Source organism: Macaca mulatta, chromosome 20 (assembly GCF_049350105.2).
Source record: "Macaca mulatta isolate MMU2019108-1 chromosome 20, T2T-MMU8v2.0, whole genome shotgun sequence".
NCBI classification, from domain to species: Eukaryota; Metazoa; Chordata; class Mammalia; order Primates; family Cercopithecidae; genus Macaca; species Macaca mulatta.
In genome coordinates this window covers 12,705,061-12,721,448 of record NC_133425.1, presented here as the reverse complement: position 1 = coordinate 12,721,448, position 16,388 = coordinate 12,705,061, and positions in this window count along the sequence as shown.

The following is a 16,388-nucleotide window of genomic DNA, read 5'->3' as shown; positions in this document are numbered from 1 at the left end:
GTTCAATTTAAGAAAGAAAAAATAAAAGAAAAAGGTTAAGATACTTTTTTCGGGGGAGTGTTTACAGAGGCTATGGGTCAGAATGAAGCAACACCAGAAGTTCTGGAGACTGGGGTTTCTGCTGCGTTTCGATGTGGTTTTTTTGTGTTCTCGGGAGAAGACACCCTTGGCGGGGGGGCCATGAGACCTTTGATGTGTGTTTACTCTGATGGCGAGTTGTTGGGGTGGCTTCTGCGGTGGATGGTTCTCTTGGTAGTCTAGGTTTTAAAGCTTATTTTTAGACTCTGAACTCCCCTTCTTGGCAGGAGTTGAATCCCTCTGGGGGTTTTCAAGTTGCTTTTGGACTGCTGGTTGTTGAAATAGAAACCCCTTTTGTGGGGTCCCCCATAAACCCAGGTGCTGGTGCCCACCTCATGGTGTGAAGGCTCCTGTAACACAGCCTCACTCTCCTGGCCCCACACTGCTCAGCTGCCCCACGGGACGCAGGTATGTGGCTTCTGGGTGTCTGTCCCCGCTGTACCAAGATCTGCCCCCTTGCCCTTGTCCCCAGATCCTCCACTCGCTCCTAGAAACTGTGCCCCTGCCCACCAAAAAAGTCTCCCCTTCATATCTGTCCCACATCTGCCCCTGTTGGTTGACTTTGCCTCCCTATATAGGTCCCATAAGACTGGCAAGGGAGGGTCCACATCTCCCAATCCCTTGTCCAGCACTGGCCTTTAGAATCCCCTGGAGGAAAACTGGATCATAGTGCAACATGAAAAAAAAGAACTTTTGGCCAGATGCAGTGGCTCACGCCTGTAATGCCAACACTTTGGGAGGCCGAGGTGGGCGGTTCACTTGAGGTCAGGAGTTCGAGACCAGCCTGGACAACATGGTGAAACCCTGTCTCTACTAAAAATAAAAAAAATTAGCTGGGCGTGGTGGCAGGCACCTGTAATCCCAGCTATTGGGGAGGCTGAGGCAGGAGAATCGCTTGAACCCGGGAGGCAGAGGCTGCAGTGAGCCAAGGTCACACCACTGCATTGCAGCCTGGGCCACAGAATGAGACTCTGTCTCAAAACAGAGAAAAAAGAACTTTATATTGACAAATAGGACGTTGTTAGTGCAAATTTTAGGGTTGATATAGCGGGAGTGGTAAAGGGAACATCTCACCAAATAGAAATAATTGGAAGCTTTAATCGCTCAGCAAACAGGGAAGGTCCCAGGGCCAGGTGCTGGGCAGGAACACAAAGGGCTGTGATGACATCACCTTTACCCAGAGGCGAGAAGGACCAGGTCGGAGGCCTGGGGAGGGCAGAGACAGGTTTGCAGAGGAGACTTTCTTTTTTAATTAAAAAAGTGTGTATTTTGTAAATATGTAATATTGCTATGGTTCAACATACAAAAGACCAACAAGGGTGTAAAAGTGACCAGTGTTTGCCCCACGCCATCCCCTAGTCCACCCAGTTCGCCTCCCTATAAACACTGACCGTTAAGTTCCTTCTGTATGCCTTTGGAGACATTTTATGCATATTATATAAAGAACTACTAGGCCAGGCATGGTGGCTCATACCTGTAATCCCAGCGCTTTTTGAGGCGAAAGTGGGAGGACTGCTTAAGCCCAGGAGTTTGAGACGAGCTTGGTCAACATCCTGAGACCCCGTCTCTACAAAAAATAAAAAATTAGCTGGGTGTGGTGGTGGGCGCCTGTAATCCCAGCTATTCGGGAGACTGAGGCAGGAGAGGTGCTTGAACCTGAGAAGTGGAGGTTGCAGTGAGCCGAGATCACACCACTGCACTCCAGCCTGGGTGACAGAGCAAGACTCAAAAAAAAAAAAAATAAAAAAAGTGTTTCTTCTTCTCTCACCATACACAAATAGTGGCACACTACAAACAGTGTCCTGGCTCCTTAAACGTGATGGTGTATCTTGGCGATGATTGCATTTCCCCAAATAAAACTCTTCCTTGTTTCAGTACCTTGCGGGGAGGGACCATCCCTGATTGGTACCCGTGCCTTGCTGGCGGACTAGGCTTCTGCTGTTACCAGCAACGCTGTAGTGAATACCCCATGTGCTTGTCATTTTGGCATTTCAGCCACATATGGGGGTTATTGCCAGCACACATTTCTAGAGGAAGAGTTGCTGGACTTGTGCATGTTAAATTGTTTTGGCCGTTTCTGTTGCAGGAGCCTCAGTTTATCCATACCCCACGCTAGCTCTCTGTGTGTGTTACCAACATTTTGCTCTTTGCCTGGCGGACAGGTGAAAAATGATACCATGATAATGGCATCGGTTATGGGGTTTAAAAGAAATCTTTTATGGCCAGGTGCGGTGGCTCACTCCTGTAACCCTTGGCCTTTGGGAGGCCGAGGCAGGTGGATCACTTGAGGTCAGGAGTTCGGGACCAGCCTGGGCAACATAGCGAGACCCCATCTCTACCAAAAATACAAGAAGTTAGCCAGGTGTGGTGGTGCGCGCCTGTAGTCCCAGATACTCAGGGAGCTGAGGCATGAGAATTGCTTGAACCCGGGAGGCGGAGGTTGCAGTGAGCCGAGATCGCACCACTGCACGCCAGCTTGGGTGACAGAGTGAGACCCTGTCTCAAAAAAAAAAAAAGAAAAAGAGCTTTAGATATGCAGGAAATGGGTACAGTTAATACAGAGAGCTCCTGTATACTGTCACCCAGCATCTACTTGACTGCGGGACACTGGCCACAACTGCTTCTCTGATGCTGCTGCATTACCGCTTACCAAACTCCAGGCTTTATTTGGACGTCACCAGTTTTTCCAACTAAGGCTTTTCTGTGCCAGAGTTCTACGTCGTATTCAGTTGTCACCTCTCTATTCATTCTCCTCTGGTCTCTGACAGTTTCTTGGACTTTCTTGTTTTCCGTGACCTTGACAGTTTTGAGGAGCGCAGGCCTGGCGCCCTGTGGCAGGTTTTCTTTTTTTTTGTTTTTTTTTTGTTTGTTTGTTTGTTTTGAGACAGAGTCTTGCTCTGTCGCCCAGGCTGGAGTGCAGTGGCCGGATCTCAGCTCACTGCAAGCTCCGCCTCCCAGGTTCACGCCATTCTCCTGCCTCAGCCTCCTGAGTAACTGGGACTACAGGCGCCCGCCACCTCGCCCGGCTAGTTTTTTGTATTTTTTAGTAGAGACAGGGTTTCACCATGTTAGCCAGGATGGTCTCGATCTCCTGACCTCATGATCCACCCGTCTCGGCCTCCCAAAGTGCTGGGATTACAGGCTTGAGCCACCGTGCCCGGCCCTCAGGTTTTCTCATGACTATATGGGGCTGTGGGTTGAGGGGAGGAAGGCCACGGAGGCCCTTCTCACCTCCTCCCGTCAGTCAGCAGGTGTGTGATGTCCCGTCAGCAGGTGTGTGATGTCATGTGACTTCTCGCTGACCATATGCAGCCTGATCATCTGTCTCCGTGTGGTTTTAGCTGCATCTCCCTGCTTTAGAGGAGGACTAGAGTGTCGTCCCACCCTAGTTTGCACACCCTAGAAGTGGCAGAGTTGGGATTTGAACCAAGGAGGCTGAGTCTTAGAGTTTCTGCTCTGAAAGATTTGACCTGCCTTAAAATTCTGCCATTTTAACTTTTTTTTTTTTTTTTTTTTTTTTTTTTGAGACAAAGTCTCACTCTGTGGCCCAGGCTACAGTGCAGTGGTACATCTCAACTCACTGCAATCTCTGCCTCCCAAGTTCAAGCTATTCTTCTGCCTCAGCCTCCCAAGTAGCTGGAATTACAGGCACGCACCACCACACCTGGCTAATTTTTACATTTTTAGTGAAGATGGAGTTTTGCCATGTTGGTCAGGCTGGTCTCGAACTCTTGACCTCAAGTGATCCACCCGCCTCGGTCTCCCAAAGTGCTGGGATTATAGGAGTGAGCCGCCGTGCCTGGCCCCATTGTCTTACCTTTCTTTTAGCACTTTTCATTTCCCTCTTCACGCCCTGCCTGTTCACTGTCATCTGTGTCTTCTCTTCACGCTGAGTAACAGTTGGGTATTCCTTTGGCTAGGCCGTAATCCACGCAATTCCTGCTGTCCCTGAGTTATGGGTGACTTTGTGACTCTTGTAAATAACAGGGGGACACGTGGAGATGTTTCTGAAATTTCCATGTCTTAAATTATGTTAGTTTAATCCCAGCACTTTGAGAGGCCAAGGCAAGTGGATTACTTGAGGCCAGGAGCTCGAGACCAGCCTGAGCGACATGGCAAGACCTCATTTCTACAAAAAAAATTAAAACTTAGCCAGGCATGGTGGCATGTGCCTGTAATTCCAGATACTTGGGAGGCTGAGGTGGGAGGATGACTTGGGCCTAGGAGTTTGAGCCTATGGTGAGCTATGTTGGTGCCACCGCACTCCAGTCTGTGCAACAGAGTGAGACTCCTCAGAAACAGACATTAATCATGGGCACCAGGCAGAGGTGTCCAGCCTGTATCATCTATGAGCTTAGTGGCCTCAGTTTCCCCACCAGGCCAATTCCTGATGGGATTTTGCTAGGAAGCCTCCACGTCCTGTTCGGTTGCTCAAGGGCAGTTCTCAGCCTTGGGCACTACCCATCCTACCCCTCCTTCCCTTTTGGGCCCTGCCTGCCTGTTGGCCATTTCACCAGAAAGGGATGGGGTCAGGGAGGAAAAAGGCCCTGAGACTCCTTTGATATGGGTGTCAGGCTGGACACGGTGGCTCATGCCTGTAATCCCAGCACTTTGGGAGGCTGAAGCGGGTGGATCACTTGAGGTCAGGAGTTCCAGACCAGCTTGGCCAATATGGTGAAACCCCGTCTCTACTAAAAATACAAAAATTAGCTGGGCTTGGTGGCACATGCCTGTAGTCCCAGCTACTCAGGAAGCTGAGGCGGGAGCATCGCTTGAACCCAGGAGGCGGAGGCTGCAGGGAGCTGAGGTCGTGGCACTGCATTCCAGCCTGGGCAAAAGAATGAGACTCCATCTCAAAAAAAAAAAAAAAAAGAAAAAAAGACAAGACTGTACCTTCAGTGTCACAAGCAAGCACTGAAGGTGGAGCCACTTACGTGGTGGCAACTCTGTGTCGCCTTTCTTTTCCACACCTGTTGGCTGGAGCTGTTGACGTTGTGACATCTTGGGGTGCCAGCAAGTTAGAGGCTCAGAATCTGCTTAATACCCATGAAGAAAGCCAGTGTCATTTCTGAGGAATGGAAGACACCTTGTCCCCATTGAACAAGTGGCTTTAGGGCTACCTCAAGGACCAGGTGATGAGTGTGGAGTGACAGGTATTTCTGAGTTTGATGGGGTGGGGACATTGGGGAGCCTGCTCATGACTCAAGGTTCTGAATGGATAATACAGTGGAAAGAACTACCCTCTCTCTCTCTCTTTTTTTTTTTTTTTTTTTTTTTTTGAGACAGGGTCTTGCTCTGTTGCCCAGGCTGGAGTGCAGTGGTGCAAACATGGCTCACTGCAACCTCTGTCTCCCAGGCTCAGGTGATCCTCCCCACTGAGCTTCTTAAGTAGCTGGGACTGCAGGTGCATACCACCACTCCTGGCTAATTTTTATCTTTTTTGTAGAGATGGGATGTCATTGTGTTACTAGGTTGGTCTCGAACTCCTGGGCTCATGCCATCCTCCTGCCTCGGGCTCCCACAGTGCTGGGATTACAGGTGTGAGCCACTGTGCCCTGCTGGAACTACCCTCTTTTCTGGGGGGGCACATCGTTCTGTCGCCCAGGCTGCAACACAGTGGCACGATCTCAACTCACTGCAACCTCCGCCTCCTGGGTTGAAGTACTTCTCCTGCCTCAGCCAACCACATAGCTGGGATTACAGGGGTGCACCACCACGCCCAGCTAATTTTTGTATATTTATTAGAGCCAGGTTTCACCATGTTGGCCAGGCTGGTCTTGAACTCCTGACCTCAAGTGATCCGCCCGCCTCGTCCTCCCAAAGTGCTGGGATTACAGGCGTGAGCCACCGTTCCCAGCTTGGAACTACCCTCTTGACATCCTCGCCTAGCCAGAACAAGAACTGGAATGGATGCTGGCCCAAGCAAGCGGTCCCTTCCGCTGAGTGATGATTCTAGCAGTGCTGTAAACTTGCACCAAGGAGAAAAAAATGAACCAGTCTTGAGGTTTGGAGACTGCGGCAGTTTTTCTTTCTGACTTCATCTTGTCCATATGCACACGCCCCCACACTTCCCTTTCAACCTCCGTCCACCCATGTTTTGTTGTTGTTGTTGTTGTTTTGAGACAGAGTCTTGCTCTGTTGCCCAGGCTGGAGTGCAGTGGCACAATCTCAGCTTACTGCAACCTCTGTCTCCCAGGCTTAAGCAGTTCTTCTGCCTCAGCATTCCAAGTAACTGGGATTACAGGTGTGTGCCACCACACCTGGCTAATTTTTGTACTTTTAGTAGAGACGGGGTTTTGCCGTGTTGGCCAGGCTGGTCTCAAACTCCTGACCTTGGGTAATCCGCCCGCCTTGACCTCCCAAAGTGCTGGGATTACAGGCGTGAGCCACTGCGCCCAGCCTGTCCACCCAGTTTTATCCCGACCTAATCCCCTCCTTCATGGACATCCTAGGGTGCCCTGTTAAGAAACAATACACAGGCCGGGCGCGGTAGCTCAAGCCTGTAATCCCAGCACTTTGGGAGGCCGAGACGGGCGGATCATGAGGTCAGGAGATCGAGACCATCCTGGCTAACATGGTGAAACCCCGTCTCTACTAAAAAAAAAACAAAAAAACAAAAAACTAGCCGGGCGAGGTGGCAGGCGCCTGTAGTCCCAGCTACTCGGGAGGCTGAGGCAGGAGAATGGCGTGAACCTGGTAGGCGGAGCTTGCAGTGAGCTGAGATCCGGCCACTGCACTCCAGCCCGGGTGACAGAGCCAGACTCTGTCTCAAAAAAAAAAAAAAAAAAAAAAAGAGGAAACAATACACTGCCCCCAGGAATCCTGGAGGAAATGAAGGATTCCAGTTCTTGAGCATATTTGGTGATGTGCTGGCATCTGCACGGTAAACCCTCATGTCACCTTGAGCCGAAATGTGAGACCATCTGCGTGGAGGCTTGTCGTTACATGAACATCTTCCCTTACAAACGTTGTTTTCTCAGATTCTATGTTAGGGCTATTGGAGTAAGCCCCTCCCATTCATTTCTGCTTTTTCATGTCTACTCCTAAATCTTTTTTTTTTTTTTTTTTCTGAGGTGGGGTCTTCCTCTGTTCCCCAGGCTGATGTGCGGTGACAACATTATAGCTTACTGTAGCCTCAACGTCCCGGGCTCAAGCGATCGAGGGATCCTTCTATCTCAGCCTTCCGAGTAACTGGGACTATAGACGTGTGCCACCACGCCCAGCTAATTTTTTTGATTTTTAGTAGAAATGGGGTCTCACTATGTTGCCCAGGCCAGTCTCAAACTTCTGAGCTCAAGCGAACCTTCTGCCTTAGCCTCCCAAAGTGTTGGGATTTCAGACATGAGCCACCACGTCTGGCCTGCTCCCAAATCTTCATGCCTTTCCAGATGGATCTTGGTGTCCTTTTTTCATACCTAGGTATTGCTTTCTACAAACTGTTGAAGTACCAGAGTGACCAGCTCGTCCCAGTTTGCCTGAGACTTTCCTAGATTTAGCACCAAAAGTCCTGCATCCTGGGAAAAACCCCTCTGTCCAAGGGAGACTAGGACAGTGGGTCGCCGTATGAAGCACCCATAACATTTTGGGCCCCTTTCTAGGTGCTGGGATGCAGATTTTAGTGTCAATTCCTGCTCTTATGCAGGAATAAGAGTCTATCCGGTCTATGGACCAGATAAAAAGACAGACAAGTAAAGAAAATGCCTTATGAGAAGTACAGCAAACAAACATGAGTTAGTAACAGCTGACATGTACTGAGTGCTTGTGTGTTCCACGTTGCTCTGGGGCCTTTTTGCAAATGGATTCATTTCATCCTTTCCAGAACCTTCTGAGGAAGAAACTATCAGTGTGCCCATTTTACAGATGGGAAAACTGAGGCACTAAAGTCATGCCCTGGGGCATGGGGGCCCCTGGATGAACCCAGGGGGTCTGGTTCCAGAGTCTGTGCCCTTGACCTCTGCACCATATAGAGAGGCTCCAGGAGGAATGAATTCGCCCGGGGGCAAGCCAGAGAGGGGCTTCTTGGAAGAGGTGACACGCAAGCTGGGATACGATAAGTGGAGAAGAATTTGCCAGACCCATCAGGAAGGAGGCAGACAGAAAAAAGAGCATGCCTGTGACATGTTTGGGAACATCCAAGCAAGGCAGGTTTGCGGGAGATGCCACGAGAGACTGTGTGGTTGGTAGGGGCACCAGTGCATCCTGGGAATCCTCTTAGTCCCCGCAGACCAGGAGCAGGGAGTCACACTAGTGTAGAGCACAATGAGGGTTGTCAGAAAGACCCACGTGGCTTGATTTTAGACAAACAGGGGCCTGGGATGGACTGAACGAAGACCAGCGGCCAACTTAGAGGCTCGAGTTTTAAGGCCTTGGCTTGGGATAGTGAGATTAGAGATTTCCAGCAATATCTCTCCGTGCCCCATCCCTGCCTCGGCTTTTTATTGAAGAGAAACTCACACAAAGATAACCACTTAAAAGTGAGTAATTCAAGACCAGGCACGGCAGCCCATGCCTGTAGTCCCAGCACTTTGGGAGACTGAGGCAGGTGGATTACTTGAGGTCAGGAGTTCTAGACCAGCCTGGTCAACATGGTGAAACCCCATCTCTACTAAAAATACAAAAATTAGCTGGGTGTGGTGGTGGGCGCCTGTAATCCCAACTATTAGGGAGGCTGAGGCAGGAGAATTGTTTGAGCCTGGGAGGCAGAGGTTGCAGTGAGCCAAGATCGTGCCACTGTACCTGAGCGACAGAGGGAGACTCTGTCTCAAAAAAAAAAAAAAAAAAAGGATAATTCAGTGGCATTTAGTAAGTTCATAGCATTGTGCAACCATCAACTTGCATCTGGTTCTAGAACATTTTCATCATCCCCAAAAGAACCCCATACCCATTTCCTCCCACTGCTGTACACCCATCCCTGGTCACCACTGATGTGCTCTGTATCTCTGGATTCACCTATTCTGGGCATTTCATGTCGATGGAATCATTTGATGTAGCCTTTGTGCTTTCGAGGTTCATTCCAGGGCTATCTTGGAGCCCAAATGATCAGTGATAAAACTGCTAGGCCAGCCACCCCGGGCTTCCCGAAGTCTGACCTTTTCCTTTGCGTTTAGGATTCAAGGTCATACTTAGCTAGCAGGAGCGATACCATAATCGTGAACGTGGTTTTCCCAGGGTGAGGCTTATCCATTGCACTTCCCTGTGATCTCCTCATTAAAAAAAAAAAAAAAAAAAAAAAAAAGATTCAAGATTTGAGGCAGAACACTGTCCCTTTTGACCTGCAAACATTGAATGAACCCCTGCTTTGGACGGACAAGGAGTAAGATGACGCCCAGGACCTTGTGAGCGCCTGAAGTAGCAGCTTCCACTGGCCTATTCCAGAGAATTCTGAGGCTGTTTAGGCTGAGTTGTTTATTAGCAGATCTGTTGCTGAAAGTGAGGTCCCTCGTGGAGTTTATTTCTACGTCCCGAGGATTTCAGATCAATGCATCGGGGTGTGGATGATCGCTGGGTCTGACACTGTGGCTTCTCCCTGGGGGTTCCTGGGTTTTTTGCCTCCCCTTTTAACAGAGTGATATTAACAAAACAGGCCGGGCGCGGTGGTTCACGCCTGTAAGCCTAGCATTTTGGGAGGCTGAGGCGGGTGGATCACTTGAGGGCAGGAGTTCGAGAGCGGCCTGGCCAACATGGTGAAACCCTTGTCTCTAGTAAAAATACAAAAAATTAGCTGGGTTTAGTGGCGCGTGCCTGTAACCCCAGCTTCTCGGGAGGCTGAGGCAGGAGAATTGTTTGAACCTGGGAGGCAGAGGTTGCAGTGAGCTGAGATCATGCCACTGCGCTCCAGCCTGGGTAACAGAGTGAGACTCTGTCTCAAACAAAAACACAAACAAAACTGAGATGCAGATGCTCTCTGGGTTGACAAGCAGCCCCTCCCCCTCAACACCCCCCAACCTCTTCTCTTTTGCTAAGGGCTTGAAGCAGTAAATATGCAACTTTGGCCACTCTGCCTCCAGGGAATTTCTGAACTCTCTCCCCTTTCATTGTTTTTCTCCCCAATATGAGAAGGCTGAGCTTTGTGGCTTTACACCCTTGGCCCATCATTAAAATTCTGTTGCCTGTTTACTAAGAAGCAGGTCACTTTGAATTGCCAAGTGCCCAGTGACAAAATGAATTGGAACCCATCACTGGCAGATATTTTTTGCATCGCATCACAAGTATGTGGCGCAAGTATGTGGCGTGAAGGTGCTCAGTAAACGCACTTTCATGTATTAGGGAGGCAGAAAGAAAGGTGATCCCTCCAGAGTTCAAATGTGTCAGATGTGTTGCTTCCACTGAGGGTGTATTTTCCTTTCCTGATTTTTCTGTTTTTTAAAAATTTCTGGCCAGGCTCGGTGGCTCACACCTATAATCCCAGCACTCTAGGAGGCCAAGGCGGGCTGATCACCTGAGGTCGGGAGTTTGAGACTAACCTGGCCAACATGGTGAAACCCTGTCTCTACTAAAAAATACAAAAATTAGTCAGGTGTGTTGGCAAGCTAAAAAAAAAAAATTATTATTATAATTTTTTGTTTAGAGATATGGTCTCACTCTGTCACCCAGGCTGGAGTGCAGTGGTGTGATGACACCTCACCGTAACCTCGAACTCCCAGGCTCGAGCAATCCTGCCACCTCAGCTTCCTGAATAGCTGGGACTACAAGTTCGTGCAGTCATGTCTGGCTAATATATATTTTTTAATTTAAAAAATTTGTTTGAAAGATTGTTTTTATATGTGATTTTGTGACTCTACTTTTTTTTTTTCTTTTTGTTTTGAGACAGGGTCTCACTCTGTCACCCAGGCTGGAGAGCAGTGGCGTGATCATAGCTTATTGCAGTCTCAAACTCCTGGGCTCAAGTGATCCTTAGCCTCCGGAGTAGCCGGGGCCACAGGCGCCTGCCACCACGTCCGGCTGATTTTTGTATCATTTGTAGAGACACGGTCTGAATTTGCTTCCCAGGCTGGTCTCAAACTCTTGGGCTTAAGTGATCCGCCCATCTCGGCCTCCCAAAGCGCTGGGATTACAGATGTGATCCACCATGCCTGGGCAAGAATCCCTTTCGTTGAACAAATTGTTGAGAGTTGGAGTGAGGAAAACTTTTGGCTGAAAGGGACCCCAAGATATCCCAAGTGGCATATTTATAGATGTGAAAGTGATTCCACAGCTGGGCATGTCAGTTCCAAATTCTCCATGGATCAGGAATGCCTCCTTTTCCTTTTCTGTCACCACCGGTCACATTTGGCTAGTTAATTTCTGGGCTCCAGTGCAGCATGGAAACGTGGGGCCTTTTGTTCAAAAAGTGTTCAGAATTTCTTTTCTTTTTCTTTTTCTTTTTTTTTTTTTGAGACGGAATGTCGCTCAGTCACCCAGACTGGAGTGCAGTGGCACGATCTCGGCTCACTGCAGCCTCCATCTCCCAGGTTCACAGTGTGGAGAGGCTGGGCACGGTGGCTCACGCCTGTAATCCCAGCACTTTGAGAGGCTGAGGCATGAGGATCGCTTGAGCCCAGGAGTTTGTGACCATCCTGGGCAGCACAGCATGACCCTGTCTCTAAGAAAAATTAAAAGGTTATAGCCAGGCATGGTGACACACACCTGTAGTCCCAGCTACTCCAGAGGCTGAGACGGGAGGATTGTTTGAGTCTACGAGTTACAGGCTGTGGTGAGCTATGATTGTGCCACTGTACTCCAGCCTGGGCAACAGAGGGAGACCCTGTTTCTCTCTCTGTCTTTCTCTCTTAAAGACATTGTGGAGAGTATGTGTGTGAGTTTAGGGTGAGGGGGACTAATTGCTGTTCCTAAGAGTTTCATAGTTGGGGGGGTGAGAAGGAGGGGATGGGGGGTGATGAGGAGAGGGATGGTTGGTGGGAGGGCCTCTTATCCCAGGAGATAAGCCAAATTGAAACGAAGGCACAAAACAAGAAAAACAAAATGGGACTAACCGTGGTGGCATTTTCTGGCCTTGGGGCCTCAGAGAGGGAAGACAGTGGAATTTATTTAGAAAACTTCCAAACCAGCGGTTATGAGTCTTTTTTACTAATCTGGCCTGTTGCTCTTGTTCTTTTCAGAATTATAAGTGTGTTTGTGTGGCTGTTTGATCTCAAAGCAATGCTCAAAAGAGGCAGTGTCTCAAAGTCCCAGAAGATAAGATGTGACCACATGAAAGATGGTCTCAATAAAGGGGGAGAGGCAGTGGCCAAAGCCTTAATTTCCAGAATGAGAAACTGGGGTCCACCCATCCTTTAAGGGTCATCAAAAGAAAGCTCCCGTCCTCCCATCCCCCACACCTGTTTGTTGACTGTTTAAAAATGCCATTTCCTGACTTTGGGAGGAGAGGCCGTGGTTTTTGCAGGAATTGCGCTGCTGCCAAGTTCAGCCATTGCCTCTTGGAGGTTTAGGATGCCCCAGGCCTTGTTTTCCCTCAAAGCATTCCGTTGGCAATCACGATCGACCATGCTCCTTGAAGATTTCTGTACACACTGGCTTTTTCTCGTCTTGTAAGTTTTTATACGAGTCAGTTTTCATCATAAATCGTGGAGGTGGGTCTGGGGCTGTGATGGCGAGTCCTCGACGTTCATCCCGGATGTAGGTCAGTCCAGAGCCCCAGGGTGCCCTGTCGTTCCCTTTGCTGGAAGTTTCAACAAGGCCAGAAGCAGACATCAGGGGTTCCCGGGGGGCCTCTGGAAGGGAGGTCAGCTGACTTTAGGGGCAAGCTGGGACTTTTGCATTTCTATGCCTGTATGTCAGAGGAAACTAGCAACATGCCTCAAACCACTTTACACCGTCAGTCTCAGTGTTAAACCCAAGCCTGTTTTCACAAACGCCTCCTGTGATCTCATTACTCCCCCACCCTGCCCTCCTGCTTCTGTGGCTTTCTCTCCTTTGCTTCTTGCTCCTCTGAGAGACCGTCTGTCTCATCTGTCTTTTCTGGGGTTGGGCCTTTCCCCTTCTCTGTAACCTTCTGTGACTCCCATGGCTCATAGCTTTGCTGTGTATTAGGAGCAGAAAGCAAGCTTCATTACGTCATTTAATATTTTTTAGTAGCTACATTTTTCTTTTTTTTTTTTTTTGAGATGGAGTCTCGCTCTGTGGCCCGGGCTGGAGTGCAGTAGCACGATCTCGGCTCACTGCAAACTCTGGCTCCCGGGTTAACCGCTGGGATTATAGGTGTACGCCACCATACCTGGCTAATTTTTTGTTTTTAGTAGTGATGGGGTTTCACCATGTTGGCCAGGCTGGTCTCGAACTCCCGACCTCAAATGATCCACTCGTCTCAGCCTCCCAAAGTGCCAGGATTACAGGCATGAGCCACCGCGCCTGGCCACCACATTTTATTTATTTATTTATTTATTTATTTTATTTTTTTTTTTTTGAGACGGAGTCTCGCTCTGTCCCCGGGGTGGAGTGCAGTGGCCGGATCTCAGCTCACTGCAAGCTCCGCCTCCCGGGTTTACGCCATTCTCCTGCCTCAGCCTCCCGAGTAGCTGGGACTACAGGCGCCCGCCACGTCGCCCGGCTAGCTTTTTGTATTTTTTAGTAGAGACGGGGTTTCACCCTGTTAGCCAGGATGGTCTCGATCTCTTGACCTAGTGATCCGCCCGTCTCGGCCTCCCAAAGTGCTGGGATTACAGGCTTGAGCCACCGCGCCCGGCCTTATTTATTTATTTTTGAGACAGAGTCTAACTCTGTTGCCCAGGCTGGAGTGGAATGGTGTGATCTCAGCTCACTGCAACCTCCGTCTCCCAGGTTCAAGCGATTCTCGTGTCTCAGCCTCCTGAGTAACTGGGATTACAGGCGCCCAATACCACGCCTGGCTAATTTTTGTATTTTTAGTAGAGACGGGATTTCACCATGTTGTCTAGGCTGGTCTCAAACTCCTGACCTCAGGTGATCCGCCCGCCTCGGCCTTCTGAAGTGCTGGGATTACAGGCGTGAGCCACCGTGTCTGGCCTCTTTTTTTATTGATTGATTGACTGATTGAGACAGAGTCTTGCCCAGGCGCAGTCACGGGTCACTTGAACTCCTGGGCTTACGTGTTTCTCTCATCTCAGCCTCCCAAGTAGCTGGGACCACAGGGGTGCACCACCATGTCTGGCTAATTTTTAAATTTTTTTTGTAGAGACAGTGTCTCCCCATGTTGCCCAGGTTGATGTAGAACTCCTGGGCTCAAGCCATCCTCCTGCCTCAGCCTCCCAAAGTGCTGGGATGACAGGTGCAAGCCACCATGCCCGGTCTAGTAGCCACATTTTGAAAGGTACAAAGAAACAGGTGAAATTAACAATACACTTAACTTCATATATCTAAGCTGTGGTCATTTTAATATATCAACATAAGAAATTATTAATGAGATATTTTACATTCGTTTTTTTCCTACTAAGTTTTGAAACCCAGGGTGTATTTTTACATTGACATTCGATCCCAAATTGAATGCTAAATTTTTATCAAAAAACATTTTGATCTATATTCAGTGGTTATCAAATTTACTATTGAAAAAGTAGATTCACATGCCCAAGTCGTCCCAGACTTCCATGAAAGCTTCCCAATAATTGAATTGTTAGTTTTTAAGTTTAAATTGCTTAAACTTAAATACAAGCAAAAATTCATTGGGAAGTAAAAAGATGAAAGAAAGCTAAAAAAAAAAAAAAAAAAATTCAGTTCCTCACTCACACTAGCTCAATTCTTCTTTTCTTTTAGAGATAGAATGTCGCTCTATCCCCAGGCTAAAGTGCAGTGGCATGATCATGGCTCACTGTAGCCTCCACCTCCTAGGCTCAAGTGATCCTCCTACCTCAGCCTCCTGGGTAGCTGAGATCACAAGCGTGCACCACCATGCCTGGCTAATTTTTTTAATTTTTAAAATTTTGTAGAGACAGGGTCTCATTATGTTGTCTAGGCTGGTCTTGAACTCCTGGGCTCAAGTAATCCAGCTGCCTCCACCTCCCAAAGTGCTGGGATTACAGTCATAAGTCCCTGTGCCTGGCCACAAACCACATTTTAGGTACCCAACAGCCCTACGTGACTGGTGGCTGCTATATCGGGCAGCAGATACAGAGCATTTCAGTCATCACAGAAGGTTCTGTTGAACAGCACGCTCTGATGATAGAATGAAGTCTTGAACACATGTTCTCCAAGAGACCTTCAAAGTTTTCTCGAACGCAGCCCCAACCCATCTTTACTTACTGACTTTCTTTTTATCATGTTTACTCTCCGCGCCTCTATTCCACTTTGTTTTGTTTGTTTTTGAGACAGGGTCTCGCTCTGTTGCCCAGGCTGGAGTGCAGTGGCGTGATCATGGCTCACTGAGGCCTCAACCTCCCAGGATTAAGCAGTCCTCCTGCCTGAGCCTCCTAAGTAGCTGGGATTACACGTGTGTGCCACTACACCTGGCTAATTTTTTTATTCGTTGTAGAGACAGGGTCTCACTATGTTGCCCAGACTGGTCGTGAATTCCTGGGCTCAAGTGATCCTCCTGCCTCAACCTCCCAAAGTACTGGGATTACAGGCATGAGCCACTGCACCTAGCCCTTTTGTTTTGTTTTAGAGATGGGGGTCTCACCATGTTGCCCAGGCTAGTCTTGAGATCCTGCCTGGGCTCAGGCTATCCTGCCACCTCGATCCCACAAAGTGCTGGGATTACAGGTGTGAGCCACCACACGTGGTCTCTGTTTCCACTTTGAGGTGAATACCCTTTCTTCGGTTCCTCCAGAGAAGTCTCCTCCTTGGGGCTTGGTTTAGAGGCAGGGCTTCCGAGAAGGACTCCACCCTTCTCCCTGCAGTGGGATTAATTGCTGCCTTGGCTTCCCACGAGTTCTAGAAAATGAGGCAGACAGTGTAGGGAGAGGGGAGAGGTGGCAGGCCTGTCCGAGCCCTGTGCTGTGTGGCTCGCTGCCCTGGAGCCTCGTTTCCCATTTCTCCCGAGACAGATTTGAATGGCTCTTCTAAGGCAGCCTGAACCCTGCCCAGTTAGAAAAACAGTCACACAAAGAACAGCACTGTGTCTGCCTCCAGCTGCCCCATGGCTGCTGGAGCACGGAACGTCAGACAGGAGCACACTCTGGGTGCAGGGTGTAATTCTAGGCGAGCAGCAGCTCTGCCAGGGCTGGAGGGAAATCCTTTTTTTGCCCTCACAAAAGAAAATGTGTGCCTGGCTGCTCTGGTGCTCATTTTTCAAAATGGGAACTGCAGTCTATGTGTATTTCCTTCTTAAAAAGCTATAACACACAGGCTGGGCAGAGTGGCTCACACCTTTAATCCCAACACATTGGGAGGCCAAGGCAGGA